The sequence below is a fragment of the Mirounga leonina genome, unplaced genomic scaffold (assembly GCF_011800145.1).
Source record: "Mirounga leonina isolate KUSES-001 unplaced genomic scaffold, KU_Mleo_1.0 Mir_92, whole genome shotgun sequence".
Lineage (NCBI taxonomy): Eukaryota > Metazoa > Chordata > Mammalia > Carnivora > Phocidae > Mirounga > Mirounga leonina.
Genome location: NW_023270852.1, coordinates 14,848,455 through 14,858,800, shown reverse-complemented (window position 1 = coordinate 14,858,800; position 10,346 = coordinate 14,848,455). Strand labels below are relative to the sequence as shown.

Genomic DNA, 10,346 nt, shown 5'->3' with positions numbered 1-10,346 from the left:
CAGTGCCCGGTCTCCTGCTCCAGGCTCGCACTCCTCCCCCCGTCTGCGTCACGGACGGTATAAGCACCACAGTCTGGGAAGAGAGCCTAACAGTTATAATTCAAGACAACATCAAGAATTTCTCCTGCCTACACGTACGATTACTTGCAATTTCAAAGATGTTTTAAATGCTCGCGATTCCACTTAAGATGAACAGCGTAGGAATTACCCCGCTTTTAGAGAAGAGGAAACAGAGGATCAGGATGGGCCAATGTCTTCCCCAAAGCCTCACAGTGACAGCGAGGGAGGCCAGGACTAGAACTCAGGCCCGTCGCCTCCCAGACCCGTGCTTCCCCTCCAGCACAGCACTGCCCTCCACCCCCAAGCTGGACTGGAAGCTGTGGAGGGGCGGTGTAAGATGGCCTAAGGGCTGGAGTTCTGCCACCTGCAGCCACTTAGAGGGCTCTGACTATTGTCCCCTGAGCCTCGGTCTCTGTACCCGGGTGTCTGACGTCTGGGAAGTCTGCGAAGCTGCCTATCAGTGCTGCCCTCCCTGGGCAGGGACGAATGCCACTAACTCCCTCCGCCAGCTCCCAGGGGCCTGGTTTGAGAGGCTGGGGTTTGAGGAACATGGCTGGAATCTCCCCCTCCTCCCCTGCGACAGCAGGGCCGTGGGGAGCACAGGCCTGCCCAGACGGAGGACACTTTAGCTGGCTCTGAAGGACGAGGAGGATTAGAGGAAAAGGCGGAGGGACGGGGGGAAGGGGGTCGGAGATGCCACAAGAAGAGATGGTACATGGGAGATAGAAAAGAGCATGTTCTAGGGGGAGTCACACACGGCTCACTGTTGCTGGACAGTATAATTTGAGGCAAAGAGCGAAGGGAGGTGAGGCTGAACGTCCAGCTGAGAAGCTCTGGCCTCATCCTGAGGGCAGCCGGGAGCCCTGGAAGGGTTTCAGTGCTTTGGTCAGATCTGCGGGTTAGCAAGCCGGCTCTGCCTGCTGGGTGAAGAACGGCATGGCGGCGTGTGACAATGGCCGGGGCAGGGGAGAGGCGATGGGCCCAGAAGGGAAGGCAGCACCGACGACGGACTGGACACAGGGCTGAGAGAAAGCGAGGAGGGTAGTGCGTGGTGTCTCATGTGCTGACTGCGGAAAGAACCCAGAAGTTTCAACTGAGCACACGTTGAGTCTCAGGAGATACCCCTGGCTCTTGGGGTACATTATGGGTCTGGGGAGAAGGTCGGGCCAGAGACAGGGGAGTCTGGGGGGGGCTGTTGGCCTACAGGTGGTAACTGAAGCCAGGAGTTGGGTGGCACTGGCCTGGAAGAGTCTGTAGAGTGAACCCCAGAGCCTCAGCAAAGGAATCCCCGCGGAGGCAAGAGAGAAGCCAGGAGGGTGTGGTGGCTGAGAGTCCAGTAACACAGGGCCTGGGAAGGATCCTCCCCAGGGACCAGGAGGCTTCTGGTGCCTGCAGCAAAGGTCACTGTCAGGAGAATGAGGAGGCGGGAAGAGGTTTTGGGAGGCTGAGGCGGTGTCAGGGAGGTGAGGAAACAGACAAGTCTTTGAAGAACTTTGGTGGTAAAGGAGAGGGGAGAGGCAGGCAGTGGCTGGCGGTGGACATGCATGGAAGAAGAGGGTTTTTCAGACGGGAGAGATGTAAGCAAGTCTTGGTGATGAGGAGACCTCACAGGACAGGGAAAGTAGAAGAAGAGGAGTGAGGATGGAAGAGGGGAAGTTTAAGGACAAGTTAAAATCCATTCTTCTTCAGCCACCCTGCTGGTCTCCCCATGAGTGTGATGAGGGAGAAGGAGGGGGTGGTCTCCCAGGGCGGCCCAGCTCTTCCACTCCCAGGGCTCCCCGAGACTCCAGCAGGGAGTCCTACTTGGTGACCAGGAGGCACAGGCTGGGCTCTGGAAGAAACAGGGCATCCCCTCCCACAGGCTGGCCATTAGTTAACAAGGCACGTATCTGATCCCTAGGATAACATGTGAGGTGTGAGGTGGGGATTGGCAACCACATTAAGAAATGAGGAAACTGAGGCACGGGGAGAGGAAGTGACCTAATCAAGATCACACACTGGTAATTGGAGGGGTTAGATTCTAGCTAAGGTCTGCGATTCTATACCCCGATGGGTCCTAGAACACTGAAGGGGCCAGGTCCTGCGGTGGGGCAGGTGCAACCAACCTAGGCTCAGGGCCTCCACCTTCCCATGTAGCTTCCTGGCACCCAAACCCGATCTTCCTATTATGACGCCAAGCCTGCCCTCCAGGTTTCCTGGGGAGGCTTCTTCCTCCCCCAGTAGCTCTGAAGCCACCTCCCCCTGTCCCTCCACGAACCCTGGGCTCTGGGAAATTCAGTATTTCTGAGAAACAGGACGTGGCCTGTGGTTTGGGGCTGTTCTGGGGGTAAGGGAAGGCCTGGGGCCCCACCAGGCACAATGGCATCTCTCTGCAGGGCAGGCCCAGCCACCCCCCTTCCCCGCACCCTGGTCCCTGGAAGACAGCCTGCCTGCCTTCCCCTGCTGCAAGGCCAGTTCATGGAAGAGGAACGGGAGGTGCTGCAGGAAGCTGACTGATGTTGGAAGGGGGTGGGGTGGCATGCGTTTCTGTGGACAGGGAGCTATCTCAGACCTTCTAGAGTGGGAATTAGGACCTGGATCTCTGCCCCAGCTCAAGGCTGCTTGAATGACCATAGTACATCTGATGTCTCTCCCCAGTCCTACCTTTTTACCTCTGACACAAAACAGAGCCACAAGATTTGCCCAAGGTCCAATGTGGCCTAGAGTTGGCCCTTACAGAGCCCGCAGGGTCTGACTTCCATGTCCACACCCTCTCTTGCCCTCTGATGTCGGGGCTGGAGGTGAGACCAGCCTTTTCACCAGCTCCTCTGCTGCCACCCCTGCCCCCTGCCATTCCCTTCCCAGCGAGTCTTGCCTGCCGTCCCAGAGTGATCTTCCAGAAATGCAAATCTTACCCTGTTTCCCCTCATTAAGGCCCTTCTTCGATGCCTTCCTTCCTGGCCCCTCAGGATCTGCTGCCTCTTTGGCCCCAACTCCCCATCATCTCTCCCAGCAGCACTCTGGGATCCAGTTTGCTGCTCTACCTGACCAAGCTGGGATGGACCTGAGCTCCAGGAAGACCTGGACCACAGGCTCTGACCCCATCAGGACATTCTCTGTTGTGCCCTGCACGCCAGTCTGTTCTTCCCAACCAACTCTTTCAGTTCTCAACTGCTCGGGCTCCTAACAGCTCTCAATCAGACAGGGGAAAAAGGAGCTGCCCTTCCAATGCCCATAGAAAGATTCTGGGGAATGAATCTGGTTGGTCTCTCTTGGATACATAATCCATCTTAGGTGATCAGGGATGAGGTATTAGAATCATGATTGGAGTGGGAGGAGCAGTTTCCTCAAATAAGGAGGTGGGCAGTACACAAATGGTCAGTAAAGGGATCCCCATTCCTAGCTACAATCACTACAACTCTAGACCACTCCTGAAACCAGTGTCCTCTCCTCCACACCTTAAAGATGCTGTTCCCTCTTTCTGGAATGTCTTTCCCTGGTCTCTTCCTGTAGTACTCCAGCTTATGCTCCAAGTCCTCCTCAGAAAAAGCCCTCCCAGGGCCTCCCTCCTGCCCCAGCATTATATGATCTTCTGTAACCAAACACATGCTTTTGGATCGCAATGATCCGTTCCTGAGCCTTTCTCCCACTGGTCGGTAAGCTTCTTGGGCCAGAGACCATATAGCGGTCATCTTTGCATTCTCAGCCCCTCATCCACAGGAGGCATTCAATGCATGCTTGTTGAAGAAGGACATGAGGGAAGGAGGAACATTGATGGTGAAGACAACAGTGTGAGACATGGTTGACTGCCGACACAGAGTAGATGTTCAGTAAGTGGTTACTGAGCCTTGAATGATCACTGCTACTCCTCTCCCCACCATTACCACTACCATTCTCCACTACCGGGACCACCCCTCATATTGCAGGGCCCTGGGTGGAAAACAAATGGAGACTGCACATCATATCCTAAATATTTAAGTTTTAAATCAAACTAACAAACTATTAAATAAATATGTTCTATCTTCCTACCTTGGAAATATACCTTCTTAATGACTTAGAAGGCTAAGTTCAAACTTAAAATTTTCTGACTTCTTTGCCAGAACATGGAAACACACAGAGAACTAACCTCTGGCGCCTGACTTCCTGCTCTCAATCCACCTCTCTTCTCATTTCAGCTCTGTCCTAGAGTGTGAAAGGCCTCATACACACATAAGTAGACACCCCAGTTTGCATGTCTTTGGTGGTTTTAGAACACGTCCAGAATGGCGACGCCTGGGTGGCTCAGTTGGTTAAGCATCTGCCTTTGGCTCAGGTCATGATCCCAGGGTCTAGGGATCAAGCCCCACATTGGGCTCCTTGCTCAGCAGGGAGCCTGCTTCTCTCTCTGCCTGCCGCTCCCCCCTGTTTAATGAGATACTTGCCCTTGGCATCTGGAACCAGTATGTAAGAAGGCTAAGTAACTCTGAGGTCGCCATGCTGTAAGGAAGCCCAAGCACCTAGAGAGGCCACACAGAGATACCCCAGGGGACAGCCCCAGCTGAGCTCCCAGCCAGCTACCAGCAGCATCCGTCTGATCACTCCTCCCAATGATTCCAGCCCCAGTCACTGAGTCTTCCCAGTGGAGGCCCAGACATGGTGGAAAAGAGAAAGACCATTCCCATTGTGCCCTGCCCAAGTTCCTGACGCACAGAATTCATGAGCATTAAAAAAATAGCTGTCGTAAGCTGCTCAGTTTGGCGGTAATTTGTTACCTAGTGATAGTAGCTGAAACAATGTCCAAGCTGCATCCAAACCCACCTCCCACCTCCCCACTCCCTGGGCAAACTATCCTTTCTGGCTTAAAGGACAGACCTGGGGAAGAGGACTACATGGTCCTGGACACAGACTTGGGCTATTGAGGCAGAGAATTCCAGGATCCTGGGTTCGCAGAGTGTGGGGAAGGAGGGTGGGGGCACACATCCTCTTGAACCCGTGGACTCCTTGTACTATGGGTCGGGTTGCAGCTGAAAGAAGGTCAGAGTGGGGCCTGGGTCTGAGAGTTGTCCTGCCCTCCACCATCACTACCATCACCACTTACTACTACCAGCACGGGGGATGCAGCTGTCCTGTGTGTCCCACTGGGCCCTCAGAAAGATCCCCGTCTGGTGAGGGAGAAAGGGACATCCACAATGATGACTGAGCGACAAGTGCTCTGCCAGAAGAAAGCACAGGGGCCGTGAGAGACCATGACGGGGGAGAGGAGTGCCAGAGAAAGTGACCTGGAAGAGGGGGCCCCAAATGGAGGCTTTAAAGAAGAAGCCAGGAGACGTGGAGAAATCATGTTCCAGTCCTGGGAAACAGCATGTCCAGGAGCCTGGAGACAAGTGGTACATTTGGAGAAGGGCAAGCAAATCAGGCCGGCAGGAGAGTTGTGTTGGCCCAGTGCAGGCAGGGAGTGGGGGGTGGGAAAGACAGTCTCTAGAGAGAAGCCAAGAGAGGTAGGCAGAGGCCAGCTCTCCTAGGGGCCCTTAAAACAGGGCTGATGCTCAGGGCGGATGTGCCGACATGGCTGTCAATGTTGGTGCCTATTCTGATTGCCCAGGGCCTACTCCAAGCCAGTATTTACACTGAATATCACTACCGGCCTGCACCCCGCCATTTTTCTTGAGCCTGGAAGGATTTTCATACAGATATAACTCAATCGGATTTGTGTTTTACAAAGATCCATCAGGCTTCTGTGGGAGAAAGACCTAGAGGGAGCCAAGAATGGAAGCTGAGCGGTCCATGAGTAAGCTGTCCCAGCTACCAGTGAGAGAGGTGGTGGCAGTCTGGACTAGGGTGTGGCAACACAGGGAGAGAAACAGATAGGGTTACTATTTTAGAGGGTTGAATCAACAGAAGCAAGAGTGAGCCGGACATGGCCCCTGCCTTCAGCGAGCTCAGTGCAACAGAGAAAAAACAGTGTGGATGAACACAGCAATTAAAATGAGCTCACTTCATCCTCACCACAAATCTCAGAGGCAGGTACCAATATCCCCCTTTTGCAAATGAGGAAAACTGATGACTTGTGGCAGACACTCTTGGGTGCCCTCCCAGCCGTCATTCCCCTACCTCCTCCTTACTCACAGAACCCCATCTGGATGGGGGCTCAGCAGCCGGAGTGAACCCCTGATAGAGCTAAGACAGCCTTAGCAACTCAACTCTCCTCTGCCGGTGACTGACTGATCTAGGGCCGGGTACATGATCCAATTCTGATGAGGTATCAAAGGAGAGGATTTTCCTCCTCAAAGGAGAAAGTCACATGAGGAGAAAGCCTTTAAGCTCGCCCTCTTTTGCTTCCTACTTCAGATGCTATCAGCTAAGCACATGAGATATGGGGCTGCAGCAGCCATCTTGTGACCATGAGGCTGAGGATATGAAAGCCAGCAGTGCTGAGGAAGGCTGTAAGGAGCTGAGTCCTCCATGACATCAATGACTCACACTGAGCCAATCTGGGGACCACCTACGTTTCTTGTTAAGCAAACAACAGATGTCCTTATAGTTTATGCCACCGTGGCAGCGCTGCCAATGACCCTCTCATCCCTTTAACATTTTCATACACACCGGCTCCCACTGTGCTTTCCCTCCCAACATGCAGCACCTGCTTCGCCTTGTCAGAGGATGGCCTTCAGGCTGCTGGAGCCCACTCTGACTATGAGCATGGAAAGCCAGAAGAGCCTGGGAATTTACACCCCTGCCCTACCCGAAAGGAGGCCCTTAACCAATGACAGTTGGGTATGGAGGTGTCAGTCCTCCAGCTGCCTTGTACTCACTGATCTGGCCAGCTCTGAGGAGTGATCTGCATTGTCCCCAGAGCTCCTCGGCAAGATGGAGCCAAGGTTGTGGGACTTGGCTTGATATCACATTCCCCCTCCAGTCCCACTTCTCTACTTCCCTACTAGTGGTTTGTCTTGGAAACACTTCCTAATACATTATTTTCACAGGATTCCTTGCCTTAAGTTCTGCTTCTAAGAATCCCAACCCAAGACAGCCACTATTAGTCAGGTTTTCGGTACTTACAGCCTAGAGCATCCTAACAGACGTAACCCAGCAAGGGGAAGGTCTCCTAGCAAGTTTGCTCAAATGTAGTAGTTTTCTGGCTTGCAAATCCTATGGTTTTTATAAACACATTAATAAGCTGATTAAAATTTATTTTTGTCAAGTACTGTATTGTAAATATAATAACAATGGCAGCTAATGACTACTGAGTCTCTCCTATGAGCAAGTACCAAGCCGTTAGCTTTGCCTCAGTGACCTCATTTAATCTTTACCAGAACCCTATAAGGTGGATACTATCTGTATTTGTTTTCTATGCTGAGTAACAAACTACCACAAATATAGCCGCTTAAAGCACATTTATTATCTCACAGTTTATATAGGTCGGAAGTCCGGGCACAGCTTAGCTGGTTCTCTGCTAGGGTCTCAACAGTCCATCTGAGACTCAACTGGGGTAAAGACCCACTTCCAAGCTTCCTCAGGTTATTGGCAAAATTCATCTCCTTGTGGTTACAGGACTAAAGTCCCTGTTTTCTTGCTGGCTGCCAGGCCAGGGGCCACTCTCAGTTCCTAGAGACCACCAGCTGGTCTTACAACAGAAGCTTCCTTCTTCAAAGTTAGGAACAGAGTCTCTGACTCCAGGGAGGGTCCAATTCCTCTTTTAAGGGCTTTTACCTGTTTAAATCAGGCCCGCCCAACATCATCTCCCTTTTGAGTGACTCAAAATCAACTGATTTGGGACCTTAATTCTGCAAAATCCCCTCACCTTTGCCATATTCCACTGGCCAGAAGCAAATCACAGGTTCCACCCACACTCCGAGAGGGATTATACAAGGTGTGAACATCACGGGGACCCTAGGACTGTCTGCCACACTATTATTACCATCCAAATGGTAGAGTTAGGGAAACTGAGGCAAAGAGTTTAGTAATCCTACCCAGAGTCATACTGCCAATGAGTGAGGTAGAATGTGATTCCAAACCTATATACTCCAGTTCAGAGCCTGTACTCTTCACCATGACCTTGCACTGACTAGTAGTACTTTCCCTTTCCTTATGTCCCACTTCAGTCGTGGTGCTGGGGAGATGGGAAGGATTGCATTTTTCTTACAGAATATGGCTCCTTCACCCTTTGCAAATCCCACATTCATGCACCAGAATCAACATAGAGATTGTTCAAAATGTGGATTTTGAGGCTCCAAGCCCAAAGGTTCTGATTCATCAGGTGCGGAGTGGGGCCAGGTTTTGGCATTTTCAAGAAGCACCCCAGGCAAGGTCCGTCCGGACTACCCCTTTAAGAAGCCCTGAAGAGCCTAAGGGTCAAAAATTCGGACTTGGAGCACGATACACGACGCAGCCTCCTCCCTCAAGCCTTCTCCCCCCTCCCCATGCCTCTGGTGGCTGCTCGGCCGAGTTAGACCTGAGCAACCCTCCCAACAACATTTTAGGGGCCGGCTGCCGGGGCCGAGTGCTATTGTTACGGGGAAACTGAGGCTCGGGGCGCCGATAACATGCGCTGTAAAGGGCGCGATTCGAACTCGAGGTGGCGGCTCCGGGAGGGCTCCACTTCTCGAGGCTGCCAGCAGGGGTACGCGGAGCCTGGGGATCCGCAGGCAGGGGGCGGGGGTCGGGGCTGGGGCGCTGGAAGAACGGGGGCTTTGATTTCCATCTCCCGGCGCAGACCCAGACACTAATTAAAATCGCCTGGGCCGCGGGGGCGGCGGGGCGGGCACAAAGCCGGCTTTGACCAGGCGGCGGCGGCGCTGGCGGGCGCGGGGCCGCGCCGCACAGGGGCCGCTTGTGGGACGTGTTTGTTTTTGCTCGTAAAGCGCGGCGGCCGAGCGGTGCCCGGGCGGCGAGGGGGGCCGGAGCCGGGAGAGGGCCCCTAAGGCCACGGCCGTCCGCCCCCGCTCGGCCCGGCTGCGCGCTGCTCCCCGCTCGGCTGCCCTCGCCCCCCCCCGGGGGGGGCTACCCCTGCCCACCGGCCCCTTCCCGCGCCAGGCCTCAGTTTCCCCGTGGATCACGTGGTCATGATGGTAACCTAGTAGCATTCCGGAGACTTAATGTTTATTGAGCGCTTACTGTGTTCCAAGCCCCCCCCCTCGGCTGAGGCTTTCCCCACCCGACTTCGTTTTATTTAGTCCTCCCGACTTCATTAATATCCCCATTTTGCAGATGAAGCCTGGAGAGATTGAGCGCCTTGCCCAAGGTCACAAAGCTCTAAATGTGAAAGCCAAATGTTCCAAGCCTGTGATTCCAGGAGTTATAGGAGGCTGTCTTCCAGGAGAGCAAGGCTAGGGCCAGCTGGGAACTCATAGGTCTCAGCTGGAGGAATTTTCCTAGTCAGAGCTTGCTAACTCCCTTATCAAGGTGTCCATGAGAATGAGCTCCCCAGCACGGGGGTATTCAAGCAGCGTCCTAACACAACCAGTGGTGGCTCTCTGAGGTCCCTTCCAGCTCTGATCTTTTTTTTTTTTTTTTAAGATTTTATTTATTTATTTGAGAGAGAGAGAATGAAAGAGAGCACGAGAGGGAGGAGGGTCAGAGGGAGAAGCAGACTCCCCGCTGAGCAGGGAGCCCGATGCGGGACTCGATCCCGGGACTCCAGGATCGTGACCTGAGCCGAAGGCAGTCGCTCAACCAACTGAGCCACCCAGGCGCCCCCCTTCCAGCCCTGATCTTTAGGATCCCTGGCTATGCACAGTGGCACTGCCCTCCAGAGGATGCACCTTCCATCCTGGGCTGTCTTGGGCATTGGGGGTGGGGCGGGGTGGAGGTCTATGTGGATGGGTGGGGACCAGGAAAAGATGGGAGCCTCCTCCTTGGAAGCCCCTGTGGTTGGAGGGATCCCCTGCATCCATGGTCACAGAATCACTGAACCTTGGGCTCCGGCTCTGGGCCTGTACATTCCAGCCTCCCGTGTTAAGAATCTGCTCCAGCCATATGGATCTCACTTTTTACCTAATTGCTGCTCACACTTTAGTTGTCAGCGCAGAGCAAGTTCTACTTTCTCAGCGCCCACTATTTGTCCTTTGGAATACCCATCACAGTGGTAATAATGTGCTCAATGTCCGTGCCATCCCGGTCAGATCAGATCACCCCTCAAGGGTGGGGCTATATGGGCCTTGCTTACCTCTCTGCCACCTGCCAGTCAGTTGCCTCCCTTGATGGACTGGGCCAGGAAGATGCACTGGGATCAGAGCTCAGCCTAGGTCAGAACAGGCTCAGTTAAGTCCTGTCAGGGGAACTTGGGGTGAGGGTGGGTGTCGCCAGAGAGATACCCTGGTGGGGGCTCA

General features: G+C 53.8%; 1 protein-coding gene across 3 annotated transcripts in view; it reads right to left on the bottom strand.

The window, feature by feature from the left end:
• Positions 1-10,346, bottom strand: part of POLD3 (DNA polymerase delta 3, accessory subunit) — a 103,361-nt gene that overhangs the window by 9,437 nt on the left and 83,578 nt on the right. Inside the window, exon 13 of one of the 3 annotated variants that reach the window (XR_004677452.1) lies at positions 10,228-10,258. The exons of the other annotated variants lie outside the window; for them this stretch is intronic. The gene's annotated coding sequence lies outside the window, so the exon portion shown is untranslated. Of the gene's footprint in view, positions 1-10,227; positions 10,259-10,346 lie in introns of those variants that run through there. 3 annotated transcript variants of the gene reach the window in all.